The following is a 16,789-nucleotide window of genomic DNA, read 5'->3' on the forward strand; positions in this document are numbered from 1 at the left end:
GTGTTTTATTCATCAATCAATAAGAGAAACATATATAGAGAAGGGCATCCCCCATCACTTAAATATACATCACAGCCCCCACGAAAGATGTTTTATAAGCTTCCAAAAAAAATTCTGTTTCCTTGTACTGTATGTCTCTGTCTTCTGACATTCTGTTTCTCCTCTGGTCTCCACAAGTAAATTCATACATTGATGTCAGAAAAACACACAATTTCTATGCTTTTTGCAAATTGCAATATGAAGTCTCAGCACTAAATTAAGTGGGAAAGGCACAACATAAAAAGTAATTATCATAATTTCTTACCAGATGTGTAATAGTATAGTTTTAAAGTAAGCACTCATCTTTCATCTTCATCAGTTGATACAGTAGCCTTTACTATTATTTTTGTAGAAAATTGTAAATATTTTCAATTTTTGAAATTTAAAATGACTATTTAGAAATAATTTCCATGAGTAATCATTTTATTTGCAAGTTATTTATAATAAAGTCTTAAACATGTCAATAAAGAAAGAAGATAAACTTATTTGAAGACTATAGGAAGAATGATTGTGTTTGCTTACATTTGAGCTTTCAGTGACAAATCACAACCTTCCTGAAGTCACAGCACATGACCTTGCAGGCCATGTTTGACTTACAGGTCCTATCTCCTTTGAAACTAAGGGCTCAACAGACACAAACAGGACCAGACAGTGTACAAATCTATGACCACCTTGATTCATTCAAAAGTATTCACCATCTAAAGCTAAATTTGTGTGCAGCAAAGAAATAAATGAACAAAACCCAGATAGGTCCTAGTAGTGAACAATAGAGAGTCATCGTTTTTTGGTTCTTAATAATTAACCCAAATCCTCTCATTACTGAAGCAACTGATGCCATCTTTGCCCTGAGCAAAATAAGGCAATTTTACTTTACAAGTGGCTTGCGTTACCTTCAGTTCTATTATCTCACCACCCACTCCCTGGACACAAGGTTCTATTTGAATGAGTATTTCTTGTTGGGAACAGGAACTCTGATATTCAAGAACAAAACACACACACACACACACACACACACACACACACACACACACACACACACACACACACACACACACATTTAGTCTCAGAATGCTGCTATGGACAAAGATTTTAAATATAGGCAGAGCAAGTGACAGAAATATTCCAAATAGCAGAGGCCTTGTGCCAACCAGGCCATGTTTATAAGTTACTTGTTGAGAGGTTGAACCATCATAAAGGGGCCAGTTTAAAGACAGTAGGTTGAATAAATGCCTGCCACATGGCAAACATCCTTACAAACTGCAATTCTTCTAAGGCTCATACCTTTCTTACACTTAAAAACCTTTCTTCCAAGCATTCTACGACACTATAATCCTGGTCTACAACCCAGCTTTTGTCACTCCAGAGCATCATATGACTAAGGTGAGGTTCCCAGCACTTCTCAGCAACTGAAACATACGTCAGGATCACTGAACTGTCATTGTCTTGGTCTATTTCCCATGCAGTCAGCAATCATGTCTCTCAGAAAAGTCCATGTCACATGCTGCATCCAGATCAGGTGGACCCGGCTCAATACCCAGCTGTGACTAAGCAAAAAACGAATGTGCAGGCATAAACCATTGCATCACCAGAGATCTTGGCGTGCTCACTTTGGTTAGGTGAAAGATGCTATTTCTACCAGACCCAAATATTTCAGAGGACCATCACTGACATGCTGTGAGACCATCAGGGAGGAGCCCACTTGACTGAATGACTTGCTCTTCATATTGGTTTCTGATCTATTCCTTAGAGTCCAGACATGTGTTATCATTGACACTGTCTGGCTTGTACCCAGTTTCACCACAGCATCTAGAAATCTATGTCTGCTCTCATGGACACAAGGCAGCACACAGATAATATCTTTGTAATTATGTTTTTCAGGCCAGATTTTCCTTCACCTTTTCTTGGACCTAAGCACAAGTCTACCATGTTAAACATGCCCTATGTTTTCCTGCACATAGGGGCTCAAAGATTACTATCATATTAATATTTCAAAATAGAGAGAAGAGGGGTATTTGAATGTGCTCATTGTAAAGAAATGATAAATGATGGATCTGCTAAGCAGATTGGTAATTGTTACAATAGACACAAGTAATTAAACATCTCATTTTATCATACAAATAAATGAAATATATAATTAATTATAAACAAAGTATTAAAACAGTAAAATAAGTAAGAAAGTATATTTAATGAAAGTTTTTTGTTTTGTTTTTTGTTTTTTAATCAGGGAGATGGGGTTAGATACATAGTTCAGCAGGTAAGAGCACTTTCTTGCATAGAACTGAAGTTCAGTTCTCAGCATTAATGTCAGACAGCTCACAACTCTAAGTCTGTAGCTCTAGGTGATCCAATGCCCTCTTCTGACCTCCATGGACATTCACACACATGTATACATGAATGAACACACACAGACACACACGTACATATTAATAAAAGTCAAATAATGGTTTTAAAAATCAGAGACACAAGAGATAGGAGGAGGTATGGGTAATCAGATGGTATTGCAAACAAGTATGAAATTGACAGAGAAAAGAACTAATGAAAATTAGGACAAACTATGGTTGGAATGTATTGTATAAAAGAAAAAGAATAAAAAATTGTGTTAAGCAATCCATTTGTGTTAACTTTCCAGCTGCCTCTCCACATGTTTAGTTTCCAAACTGATCAGATCAATCTATAGTTGTTGTGATTTAAGAAAAGCAGCATGAGAGAGAGAAAGACACCATGGGACAGTGTTCAAGCACAAGGGGAGAGATGGGGGGGCAGGAGGGACCTGACAGACAGAGTGACAGAAAGAGGGAGAGAAAGAAGGATGGGAGGCGGGTAGGGCCCCATTAAAAGGGAACATAGTGAATAGACACAGGTGGTGCTCTTAGTGGCTGCAGCTGTTGTCCATACAGCCGGAGGTGCAGCTGAGATGTATCCTATCAGAACCCCAAGGACAGTCCAGTACAGATGTCTGAATGCTACATTCCTCCATTTTTATTTATTATAAAAAGGTGAGGAGTAAGAAAGGGGTAGCAGGTGAGGTGGGGACAAGGATGCCATGTTTTCAAGATTACTTCTTGCTGACTTGAGAGGTGTTGTTCATCTTTGGAGGACCTGGGAAAATTGGGGTGCTAGCCAACTCCTGGAGTAGCTGGCAGTTTCACTTCACTGTTCAGGCTCTGTGGAATGTCAGGCACCACCTGAACCTGGAAAAATGTCATTCTTGATGGATCCAAATCTACTCCCTAGGGCTCAAAGCACCTGGTCCTTTCCCATCACCACAGCGTCACTTGGACATGTTTGGTAACCTTGCACCTCCGGCTCTATGGCCAAATGCTGGTAGTCCTGCAGCAATAGCTGATTAAGAATGGTCAGTGGGTCTCCAAAAAGCAACCCAATAGGAGCAAGGAGGTATAGATGATGACACAGCTCTCATGAATGAGTCAGAGAAGTAAGACCCAAGGGTTTGCAATTCTAGCATCACGGGAATTCAGAGAGAGTTGATTTCGAGACAGGCACAGACCTCTCAATGGTGTAATCCTAAGGTCCCATTTCTTTTCCAGGGGAGCTAAACCCTCACTCTGACTATTAAGGCTGCTGTTAGAAATCCCAGACAATCTAAGTTCCCCTTCTTTCCTGAGTAAATAAAATTACCTTTAAAAGCATGCCTTTTGAACTTCACAACCATTTACAGGAATCCGTGCCAGTGGACCACAAACAAATCACTAATTGTGGCCATACAGTGAAGAGAGATTATATTTATACATAGGATGTTTAAAGCATCACTTCTGTGTGTCACTGGATAGAATATGTAGCTTTTCAAACTTTATGAACCAATAATGCCAAGTCTTTATGCAATGATTATTAGCTACTGTATTTGTCTCCTGAAATTAATGTCCCCAAAACCTTAATGTCTTTTTCAATTGAGGAGATGAATGTGTGCTCCCAGATTTTCTGTCTTGTCATCTTCATCTGATTCAAAAGAGATCACACACACACACACACACACACACACACACACACACACACACACACACACACAATCATTTTAAGGTATTTCAAAAACAGATCAGGCTAGAAAATTATGAATTTTTAAGTCTAAATTTAAAAATACATTAGCTATATAAAATGTTCAGTATTACGAATTCTTCAATGATGAAACAATACATTTCCACCTGAGAAAAGCAGCCAATGTATGGAGATTTCACGTGAGATCTGTGAATTCATAAAATAGACCGAGAAAGGCAGAGGGCAGAGCCTACCAGTGGCTTGCAAAGTACTGCAACCCACCACACTGCAGGCATCATAGACACCAGGGAACCTAAGAATCAGCCTGCCATTTAGAGATTAAGAAGGATGGTGCTCTCCAGTAGTGAGCACAAAGTTTGAGAGTCACCACAAAACTGAGAGAAACGGTCCTGCCATACTAACCACTAGAAAGAATGCAGATCAGCCTGACTGTACAAAGGCAACTCTGTCTCAAGAAGGGAAGCAGGCACTCGCAGCAGTGCTGTAGAGAGTGATCAAGCAATGTGGCTGTGGCAGAAACAGGGAGAACTGGAAATCTGGTTTGTTCCACTTACTGTAGTAATCTGCAGCTCCATCCATTTTCCTGAATGTGTTATGATTTCTCTCTTCTTTAATAATGGACAAAATTCCATTGTGGACTTAGATTTGAATTTGTGGCTGTGTGTATATGCATGGGTGTGCATTTGCAGGGCATTAAAATAACAAAGGAACTCTTGGGGGGGATAAGGAGGGGGTAGTAGGATAAAAGAAGCCAGTGGAATACATTTAATATGAAAGCAGAGCATAGGACTGAGGAAAAGGAAAATGACCAACCAACAGAGGTGGGGAGAGGGGATGAGAGAAGGCACAGGCAGAGGGGGATAAATAAAGATGAAGTCTGACATATATGTGTGAAAATACTGCAATGGAGTATTTTACTTTGCATTCTAACTTAAATTTTTTGCTTTAAAATAACACAAAAAAATGCATATGGCAGAGTGGAAGACTACATTTCATCCTCCAATTATCTACCACAAAGTAGAGCTTTGTATGGAAAAAAAGGAGAAACCAGAATTCTACAGGTGACCGCAACTCAGTCTTCATCTTTCTCTTCTTTCCACCCCTCCCTCCATCCTTTTAGATTTATTACTCACTTCCCCACTGTGCTTCTGTAGTAAACAATGCAAGCTTCTGGACTAGCTCTGCTTGGCCCAGTAAAGTGCTAGTAAATATATAACAATCCATTTTGTAGGAACAGAACTGCATGAAGAATATGATATGTGGATACATTAGAGGGATAATATCAACAGATGATAATTATGACCATGAAGATAGGTAGATGATAGAAGGATGGATGGATGGATAGACACATAGATAGATGACAGATAGAGAGAAAGAGAAAGATGATTGAGAAATATAGATAGATGATAGATACTTAGATGATGGATGAATATAGATAGATTGATAGAGATGGGCAGATAAATAGAAGATTGACATGATAGAGATAGATAATAGGTAGATAGATGATAGATACATGGACACATAGATGATAGGTTGGTAGACACACAAGATAGATGATATATAAATATAGATTGATAGTTGGAGATAGGTAGATAGATAGATAGATAGATGAGAAAGATAGATGAATGGTATGTAGATAAACTGATGCTAGATGACAGACAGAATAGAGAAATGGTAGATGATAATGATAGATTGGTAGAATAAATAGTTGAAATTTAGCTTATAGAAAAACTTTTATATATTTTACTAAAATATTTGGGATATGTATAACACAAGTACAAAAATAATGAAAGATACAGCATTCAGTATTATAGATATCACATAAATAGTTTATTTTTACAGAATATTCATCTCAAATCTGCTGAACTCTCGTGTCCTTTGACAGCTATGGCTGCATTAACTATGATTTTACAAAATTGCACTATATTTACAGCATTATATTTTATTTTTTCTTTTTTAATAAATTCTTATTTATTCCTTGAGAATTATATACATGTACAATATGTTATTTTAATAGATCTGCCTTTGTGTTACTTGGTCTTGGCCTCTCTGCTCAAGTAGGTTCTCCTCCCTTGTAATTTTTAGGATTCTTTCTTTGTTCTGAGCATGTAAAGTCATGATTATTGGCATAGGGATTCCTTTTCTGATAGTTTATTTAGTGTTCTGGATATTTATTCTGTTTTGATAGCCTCTTTTGTAGGTTAGGGAAATTTTCTTCTGTGATTTGGTTGAAAATATTTTCTGTAGCTTTAACCTGTGTTTGTTCTCCTTCCTCTGTTCGTACTATTATTAGGTTTGGTCTTTTCATAGTGTCTCAGATTTCCTAGATGTTTCGTGCCTTTTTTTTTTAAGATTTAACATTTCCTTGGCTCAGCTATCCATTTCTTCTATCTAATGCCTTATATTCTTTCTTCCATCTTTTGTATTCTGTTGGTGAGGTTTGCTTCTGAGATTTTTGTTTGAGTGCTTAAATATTTCACTTTCAATTTTACCTCAATTCAAGTTTTCTTTAGTGATTCCATTTCTACTTTCATGTCTTGAGCTGTCTTCTTCATTTCATTCTGGTGTCTGTGTAGTCATTGGTTTCACTAATGTATTTATTCATATCATCTCATATTCAAAACAGCTATTTTGAAGTCTTTAAAAAAATAGGAGGCTTTAATACAAAAGGTGGGCAGGGCCTGGAAAGCACTTAAATAAGGATGAGTATCAGGAGCCAGAAACGGGGGGCGCAGGGAAGTCTGTGCAATGGGATGATGCAGACTTGAGTTCCAAGCCTCTTTGATCCTCCACCATCAGCCAAGCCTGTGCTCCTGTCCCAGTCCAGCCACTAAAAAGTCCCCAGCACTGGAGAACTTGAGGCTGTTGATAAAACCAAACAGGGGGATGTCACAAAGAGGGCCAAGCTGCCGGAAGCCCTCTCCACACTGTCAAAGCCGCACACAGGCATTGTGGGAGCCTGTGGCCACAAGGTCTGTATTGAGTAGGGCTGCACCAATGACACCCAGAAGGACTGTTCCAGGCCCGGCTCCCCATGTAGCCTGTGAGCCTCACGCTGGAGGGCAAATGGCCATTTCTTAGAGAGGCCCCACAAGGCCACAGAGCCATCATCCACACCCAACACCATGTGTTCCTCATTGATCAGATAGATGCAGTCAATGGAGCCCTGGTGGCCATAGAAGACAAGCTGAGATTCCTCTGGGGTCTTCCACACATGCACAGTCCCATCCCGGCCCCCAGTTGTCATTCAGCACTCTTGGCTCAGGGCATCCAATGCAGCCACAGCATCCTGGTGCCCGAAGAGTGTCTCCACGTACGAGTTCTCTGCTAAGTTCCACACCTTCACGGTCATGGGAAGTGCTGTAGAGCTGGTGGGTACCCCTTCGGAAGGCCAGTCCCAACACAGTCCTGTGAAGGTGTACAGGTTCTGGCAGCTCCAGGCCTCCCAAATTAGAATGAGTTTGCTACGGTCACCAGAGGCAAGGTACTTGCCATTAGAGGAGATGGCCATGTAGAGGATGTGGCTATTGTAGCCTGCAGGCTGCCACTGGGTGGCCTTCTTGGCTCGAGGGATCACATGCAGCTTCTGCCCACTCTCTACACTCCACTTAATGATGGTGCAGTCTTTGGCGGTGGCGAAGATGGCCAGGTCTTTGGGAGTGACAACCAAGCATGTGATGGAGAGCTGGTGGCCACATAAAACTCGAATGTCGGTGGGATCTGGGGCCTGTATCTCCTTTGCCACTGATTTCTGTAACCTGCCTCTCTGCTCAAGTAGGTTCTCCTTTAAGTACCCTGCCACCTGATCCTCCTCAAATGCACGAGCTTCAGCCTTCTCCAGAAAAGAGTCGACCTTTCGCTGTGCTGCTTGCGGGCCACCTCATCGGCCCTGGACCCGGGGCTGGCTTTGCCTGCTTAAGAGTTGCCATAGGGGTGGACATGCTCGCCAAGCTGCTGCTGTTGCCTATTTTGAAGTCTTTATCTTATGCTTTAAGTATATTGCATTTCCATGGAGCTACTGTAGTTGGGTTGCTGGATTGTGGTGGAGACATACTGTACTGGCTGTTAATAATTGTGGTTCTACACTGGTATCTAGGCATCTGGTGTTAGAATGATTATAATTCTAGGTGTTGATATCTAGTCTTGCCTAGTTAGGTAAATGTTCCTCTCCTTGGATGTTCTGGCCTTCTCTAGGTCTTAGAAGAGGATGATAGCTATGGGTTGCCTAGTAGGGAAGGCTTGAGTCCCTGACAGGTGCGCCACTGGAGGTCCAGGGTAGAACATGTTCCTAGGTACTGGGAGTTGACATGGAGGAATGTGATTTTTCTAGAATGGGGGGCTGAGGGTGCTCACAGGAATGGAGAGAGGTATCTCTGCCTGGAGGATTTGTGGAATCCCTAGGAAATGGAGGCAGAAAGGGAAGAGGGGCCGCTGTAGGCATTCTATTGCAGGGCTGGAGATGAGATTGGGAGACTGGAAAGGTAGGGTAGGGAGGAGAGTGAGGATCACCGACCTGTTTCTCAGTCTGCTTGGCCAGGTGGTTCATAAGTAAAGAGTGCCTCAGGGTATTGGAGCCTGACACAAGGGGATGGTATGAGGGAGGAAGGCTGGATCCCTTGAGGATGTGGAATCTCCATGGAACTAGGTCAGAGAGGTTTGATACTGAGCTGGGAGTAGAACTGGGGAATTGGAATTAGAAGACAGGAAAGAGGGTGAAGATCACCTACCTGAGTTCCAGGCCAGAATGGTCCATGGCTTTCCAGTTTGAGAAAGCCTCTGAGTGTTGGTACCTAAGACAAAGTGATGAGGTAAGGAAGGAAAATATCTGAGGAGTCACATGAGAAAGGGAATAGAAGAAAGGAGATGTACAAATGAGTGGCCTCAGTCTTATTATTTTCCAGCTTTGAAGCCGCTCATATCCTTGGGTAATGGAAGTGACTCTGGCATCACTATTGGTTGTTATTCTCTTTTTCCTTTTAGAACGAAAGTGAACATGCCATAAGGATGATATGGCCACATTGCTCTGTGTTACTGTTTTCTCCTTTGCTTTCCTAAGTCTAGAAAGTCAGTGCAATAATAAACCAAACACTGTCTGGTCTTCAAATGTGAAAGGAAGCACTTGACAGTCTCTGTCACCTAAAGAACCCCAGCATGACCAATTCAAAGGTTTTGCTATAGTGTTCCTGAATGCAGAAATGGGAAGATATTCAGGGTAACACACCGTTATACATTTCCTCCAGATAAATGCAAGGATCATGAAATCCTCAAGAGTGTGAATTACAGTATAGGAAGTCAGAGATGAGTTTCAAACACACATCAGCCTTATTTTATTATTAAAGAATCCTATGACAATTTCATGCATGTATATCATATATTCTGATTACCATCATGCCCATATTATCAATTCCCCCCCACACCTAAAACCTTCTGCCTAATAATCTCTCTCCCCTGTTCATGTTTTTGGTAGCTTGTTTTATGAGCCACTAAGTGTAACTAGGGCAATCCATGTGGCCATAGATATGTAATTACCAATGAGACACTAGTGGACTCATCAGGGAGTACACAACTGAAGACAATGACTACCCCTCCCCAAACATCCATCCATAGTTAATAGCTTCATCAATGGTTGACTATTGACAGGCCCAGGCTTGTGCAGACCAGGTCCTGGCAACCATAACTGCTGTGAGTTCATGACTTCAATGGTCATGTCATGTCATGTCCAGTAGATAGTGGTCTACAGCCTTTCTCTCTATTTTCATTTCATATGTTCTTTCTTTCTGACCCTCTAGTACATTCCCTAGGGCTTAGAGAGGGTGTGTCTGTGTCCTGTTAAGGACTGAGCACTCAACACTTACTTATTCTCAGAACTGTGAAAAGACATGCCCCTCTGCCTTCATGGCTGTTCAGCCTCATTTTTAATAGAATTTATTTAAGGTACATTAGTCAGGATTATCCAGGAACAGAAATGATAGAAGCACACACACACACAAACACACACACACAGAGAGAGAGAGAGAGAGAGAGAGAGAGAGAGAGAGAGAGAGATTAGAGTGGTTAACAGGCTGTGATCTGATTAGTACAACATTGAATGGCTCCTAACAGAAAGGCCATGAGATTAACTATCTCAACCTTCCCAATCTGCTGCTGGAGTCCCTGGGAAGTCCTAGAGAGCTGCTGGTCTTCAGTCTGTAATGAAATCCCAGAGAAGTAGGTTCTAAAACCAGTAAAGGATAATGCCTTAGGGATAGTAAACATGGACCTGCCAGTGAGAGTGAGGGTAAGCAGGCAAAAATCAAAATGCTTCCTCCTTCCATGTCCTTTTATGTAGGGGGCCACCAGAGAATGTGACACAGATTTAGTAAAGAGTGATCCTAATTAGTCTTATCAATAAAAACCTGTAGTCAGATATCAACATATGCTGAAAGATCAGAGGAGCAAAGGAGCAGCCACAGTCACTTCTACCTCTCAGAGTCCTCAGACTGAAAGGGCCAAAATCCCGTCTACTCCCCACCTTATCACTTCCTGTCTCCTCCCAGTATTGCCACTTCCTGTGTCTTCTCTGTAAAACCTCCAAGACTTCTATTGTTTACTAGTGGCTAGCTGTACCCTCTGATCTCCAGGCAAGCTTTATTTGTCAGAACACAAAATATCACAACAGATTTAGGTTGTATCTTCTCACCTCTAATGATTAAATCAAGAAAATTCTTCAAAGTCCTGCTGTCTGTTTGGGTTTTAGTTGAGTTCAGATATAAGCACATTAACAAGATTAGCCATCACAAATGCTAAGTTTATATAATTTCTTCTATAATAATTTCTATGTTTAACTACAAGTTGGCAATTTCTGAAATTTTAACCTGCTCTTGTGAATGGATTAAGCTGACTCTAACCACTGACTCACTGTCCTTCATAATCCTTGGCCTCTCCTACTGCTTATCACAGCATTGTGCCAGTAATGACTATTGATTCATTCCTCCTGAAGAAATTCATCAAGTGGAGGATAGGAAGTCCCTTCTCCATCTCCAGTCCTCATACTACCTACCACATCAACACCTATAATGAATGCAAGAAATGAAACAATTGCCCTCTTCCAGGTGGGCACCTAAGGATAATTCAGATGCAAACACCTATTACTCCTTGTTCCCTATTGCCACCTCATCATTGACCTTAACTAAGGTGAGCAACTGTTGTTAGTATTAACTCATTAGAGGAAACTCAAAACATTTAGTGAGGTACTTTTAATAGTTTTCGTACATAAGTGGTAGCCTTGTAGTCATATTAGGGATTCCGGTTTAAGCTTCTGGAGTTTTCCTTGCCTGTTATTCCCAGGACCCAAGAGCCCAGGGAAACCAACCTGGAAGCTGCACCAACCATCTGCCCATGTGCGTCCAAACTGAAACATTCATGTCTCTAGCTAACTCTAGGAACCAAAAGTTCTCAGATGAGTCTTCTGGACCATTATCCAGCCCCAAATTCCATCCTCACTCTAGCAGCTGTCTAAAATAAATGTCAGGTCATTGCAGGTGGGCATAGACTCAGCCCTCTTGCCTCTATTTCAGAAAACTCAGCAGGACTCTCCTATCCCCATCACTGCAGGGAGTCTTCTGAGGATTTGGGTGCAGTAACTCTGTCTTTCAACTTCCGCCTTTGCCCACTTCCACTTCCTTAACTTTCTCTACCAATTCAAGCGCGAAAACTCCACCTCTATTCTTTGAGGGTTCCAGTATATTGTGTTGTGCATAGCAACACCCATATTTTAATACCATTTCATGCCCTGAAAAATACTGAAATTTGAAACAAAAGCTTAACATCAGCAAATAGAAGAGATGAGCAGCTATAATGGTCTATTTCACAGGACTGTCTCAGCTACTAAACTGTAATCTAACTGCAACTTTATGTAAATGAAAATATATATTAGCTTCAGTAAGAAATTATTTAATAATTTTAAATATAAAGAAATCTATGTGTTTTTAGTGTCTATAATATTGAAATGAGTATCCATGCATTCAGTTTCCAAGTTTTGTTTTACAAGAGACAAAATAAATCTATCATGAATAGAAGACTATATTGAGAGTATTTAGTCATTTACATTATCAGTGGAGGCTCCAGAAGTTTGAGGTGAAAAGCAATTGGCTATACAAATGAGAAATACCTCAGTTAATATTAATAATCATTAAAGAATAAAAGTGACTTAATTTCTTAATAGGAAGGGTATTCCTAATGACACCATATAATGGGAAATTACCAATACGGAGTCAGGTAGAAATATAAGGGTATTTAATAGGGAAAAGCCTTACTTACAGAGTGACCTAGCCAGCCTAGCCAGCCGGCGTGGCAGCAGTCTGTATGCAAGCCCAAAAGAGAAACCAAAAGCGAAAATGCAGTCACCCTATGTCCCCTGACCACGCCCTTGCAAGCTTGCGAGGGCGTGGTCAGGCACACCTGTAGCCAGCCCCTAAGTAGGCGTGGCTACAGCTTCCCCTACAACACCATACTAGCTAACTTTTGCCTTCCATAATTATAGAGACAGCTCCAGATACAGACAATTCCTGTGTGGCTGAACAATTGCCACTCTTGGATGAACAGCACTTTAAGTGTACAGTCCCCTCACTGAAATGGGATTTTAACTCTAAGACAGGAAAAGCAAAGCTAAAAACTGTTCTCTTAAAATTCTGCCAAATTAGTCACACAGATTGCTCAATGACCTTGAGCCATAGTCTAATTAATTCCCTTGTATTGACATAGTCCCTAGCACACAGAAAAAGAAAAGAAAAAATGACCTAAAACCAAGTCATAGATCACTTAATTAATGTTAACCCCCACCAGAATTGGTTTGAGGAAATGCACTTGAATTTTTGAAGATATGAGAAATTATGTTCACGCCAAAGCCAACTTTGAAATATTAGTATAACAAAGTATACTTCGGATGACTGGGTAATTTAAAATAATGTTTCTCATTACTTTTTCCATACTTGACATAATTTATAAAATAAGCTCTTTTAAACTGTTTCTGACAATTAAAACAAATTGAAACTTGCACTTTCCCCATACATCTGAAAAACTCAGTAATTTCAAGTCCAAATAGACCAAAATGAAACTTTTCTAGCAAATTGGTAATTTTAATGAAGACTTTTTAATGATACATGTGTACGTGTGTGTGTGTGTGTGTGTGTGTGAGAGAGAGAGAGAGAGAGAGAGAGAGGGGGGGGTTTCCAAGGTTTTTGCTCTTATTCCTTCTAAATATTTTTCTACCTGACTAAAATAAGAAATAACTCCCAAATAAAGGCATATGTGCTACAAATAAACAAGAATCCTGCATATAAGAAGAATTCAATGTTATATCTAGTGACTCCCCACATCTTTAACCTGAATGAGTTTCCATTCCCATTTCACAAACTGGAGACAAGAATAAATTTATGTTTCTTCTTGAGGATCAGCATAGCCTAGAAGTTTGCCTACCAGACTTGTCTGGGTTGATGCTTAGATTTGAAGTTTTGCTCCAGAATTAGAGTCCTAAAACCAGGAAAACATGAGTATAAAATTGCAGGAAGCAAGGCTAGATGCTCTTTGTGGGTTTCTTTGTAATATGGAAAGGTACTACTTTGTTCTTAGCTTCTTCATTTCCATATGACCACCCTCTTTGACTTTCATGTTAACTTTCAGGTCTAACTCTGAATAAACAGGAAAATATAACCCTTAAAGAAAGGTGTGCCTGACTGGATCTGTCGAGTCCAAAATGGAAAGGTTTAATTCTGTGTGTCTCAAACTGGCCCTCCAGACTTAGTGGCCACTGTCTCACATTACAGAGTTCTTGTGCCATTTTTATACAGTGGTTGGATTGAATAAAATATCCTTCTTGACTTACTTCATCTCTGACTTCCTGGATTTTCCAATTTGGGAGTGCAGTATGTCATTAAATTCTATTGCTCTTCCTACATCATGAAAATCCATCTAGAAGGAAGTACTAAATAATTAGCCCCTAGCACACTTATATTTTGAAGAGAGATGTAGCATAAATTATTCCTTTAGGATTTGTGGATATTGGTGAGAAAATGGACCAAATGAGTCTTTTTTAGCACTAGCAAGTCACTGACCTTAGCCTAAAAATGACTAAAGTCTGGGGTTGGTATGTAAAATGGAAAATATTTTTTAATAAAAAAAAAGAATTCTTTAGAATGAGTTGTCAGTCAGCTCTAGTGACTCCCACACACAGCCCTGGGCTGGGGAAAGGAGGTGGTGCTTCTCCTCAACTGCAAACTAAGGGAATGACATTTAGGGAAACACGTGAGAACTAAAACCTATAAAGAATAGGTGGATCTCCTGAGGGAAGCAGCATTTCTACTCCCAAACAGCTTCTCTAAATCCACAAATGAATTTTCCTGGAGGTCAGACCTTAAGATGGGTCCCATGGAAGTGTCTACTGGAAGAGGAGAAAGGGTGTCTATAGAAGAGTGGGCAGAGGTAAGCAGAGTCACATACCTGAAAGAGAGAGAGAGAGAGAGAGAGAGAGAGAGAGAGAGAGAGAGAGAGAGATGGCCAACACAGGCAGGGTACTGTCTCCACAGGTGAGCATCAGGTAAGAAGTCCCAGGGCAAAAGACAGCTAATTTCCAAAATACATAAAGAACTCAAGAAACTAGACATCAAAAAATGAAAGAAAGAAAGAAAGAAAGAAAGAAAGAAAGAAAGAAAGAAAGAAAAGAAGGAAGGACAGAAGGAAGGAAGTAAGAAAACCAAGTAATCCAATTTTAAAGTGGGTCTAGACCTAAACAGAGAATTCTCAGCAGAGGAAACTCAAATGGCCAAGAAACACTTAAAGAAATGTTCAACATCCTTACGCATTAGGGAAATGCAAATCAAAGTGACTCTGAGATTCCATCTTAAGCCTGTCAGAATGACTAAGATCAAAAAAAATTAATAACCCTGTCTTTTCCATTATGCTTAACACTTTAATCCATCTTAATTTCTTCACCCAAAGTCCACAAGTTATCATTAATAAGCAACAATGATTCCAGTCTAGAACATTTAATGCTTGATGGCTATAAAACTTCCTGCTTTGCTTGATCTCTGTTCTTCATGTCATTTGAAACACTCTAAGAATCTCCCACTCCTTAACGCCTTCCTGGATGAGCAGCTCCCTAAATTCCCCAAAGAATCATACATTCTGCTATCTTTTTGTTGAATAATGTCCTCAGAGAACTTCAAAAATGCAGTGTTCCCTGTAACACAATGGACCCCCTTTGCTACGGTATCAGAATGGGGTCTGTGGAGTCCTTTAGTTTCATACCATGTCCTCCCAGAGGAGAAAAAAGTAAGCAATTCAGCAGTAAAGAAAGAGTGACAGGCAAACCCTGTCTCAGAAAGAAGTTTAAGCAAGCAGCTAAAATATGTACATGTAGCTACTGTTTAAGGACTATAAGGTAACTCTATGCAGTTTTAAATTCAGCTGTGCTAAGTTTCAAATATTTTACTAAGTTAAAACCAGTTACAGTCAGGCTGAGAGTTAATTACAGAAATAAGACCTTACCTAGCCACCTGTATGCTTCTTGTGTGCTTAGGGCAAGTAACTAAAACAGACAGACAGACCTCTAATGCTTCAGAGACCTGCAGAATATGGCATTTAAATTTTTATCTTTAAAGTTTATAATATCAGACAGACTGCCAGATCCTGACAGTGACCCAAAGTCTCCAAAGAAGATTATGAGGCACCCCAGTTCCTGCACCTGGACCAGTGAGCAAGATGCTCAAATGTGATAACTGCTGCCTGCCAGGACCTGGCCGAGACTGTGGACAAAGCTGCTGGACACTGGAAAATTGATTGCACCTCCTTTGTCTAGACAAAACAAGGTCAGTCTTTTCCATGTCCCTCTTCCACAGAGAGAAAAAAAAGCCTCTCACTTAAAGGCCTGGGGAAGATTGCTGTTCTTTGAAACATCTGCCTCCAGCGGTAATGGAGAAACTTGGGTATGGCTAACTGTATATGGACTGGCTTCTAACTGGCTTCTGTCACTTTTTAGTATATTCGGATAAAATATACCCTTCTCAGATCTCTGAAATATTAATGGTTGTCAGCTTGACAGCATCAGACAGGCAGATCCACTATAGGCTATAGTCAGCATGTTAGCTGATAAAGTAATGACTACCTACTGTTCAGTCACAAGTTCAAGGTTTTTAAGTTTATTTTGGTTGTCATTTAGGTATAAACTTAAAGGGCTTTTCATCAGGCCAAAGGCACTTGTGTCCAATCCATACCTGGATCTCTGGACAGAAGAAAAATGTACTTGCTTCTAGCCCAAATCTGTAGTTATTGCTAGGACTCAAAATTATAAATATGTTCCTGCTGTTTGAACAGATATCTAGATATCTGCTTTTTCTGCACTGTGGGCTTCAGTAAATAAGGTTTAACTTCTGTTCCTAGTTTAAACATGTCTTAAACAGGTTTCTGCTTCTGGCAGACATCTGAGTATCAGTTGCTGACTACAGGCTGTTCTAAGTAGACTGCAAGCCCTGGACGTGCTGTGGATGTGAACCAGTCCAGCTGATATGTACACCCCCTGTCTCTGCAACAGAGTCTGGTAACCAGAAGCTCCTGATGAATTCCCCATTGCCTAAATTTCCTTTTTGCTTTTGACTAGCATTTCAGCCTTCTTGGGTCCCGAACTTCGTCCCAAAGTCAGCAGGAATTAGCATGGGAAAGAATACGTTGTCCATTTTCCCTGGTTAAAATGCTAAGTCAAAAG

The 16,789-nt window shown here is 40.3% G+C and overlaps 1 pseudogene; it reads right to left on the reverse strand.

Moving 5' to 3' along the window:
- Positions 1-6,133: 6,133 nt before the first annotated feature.
- Positions 6,134-16,789, reverse strand: part of LOC100755675 — a 30,833-nt pseudogene continuing 20,177 nt past the window's right edge.

The sequence above is a fragment of the Cricetulus griseus genome, chromosome 2 (assembly GCF_003668045.3).
Source record: "Cricetulus griseus strain 17A/GY chromosome 2, alternate assembly CriGri-PICRH-1.0, whole genome shotgun sequence".
Lineage (NCBI taxonomy): Eukaryota > Metazoa > Chordata > Mammalia > Rodentia > Cricetidae > Cricetulus > Cricetulus griseus.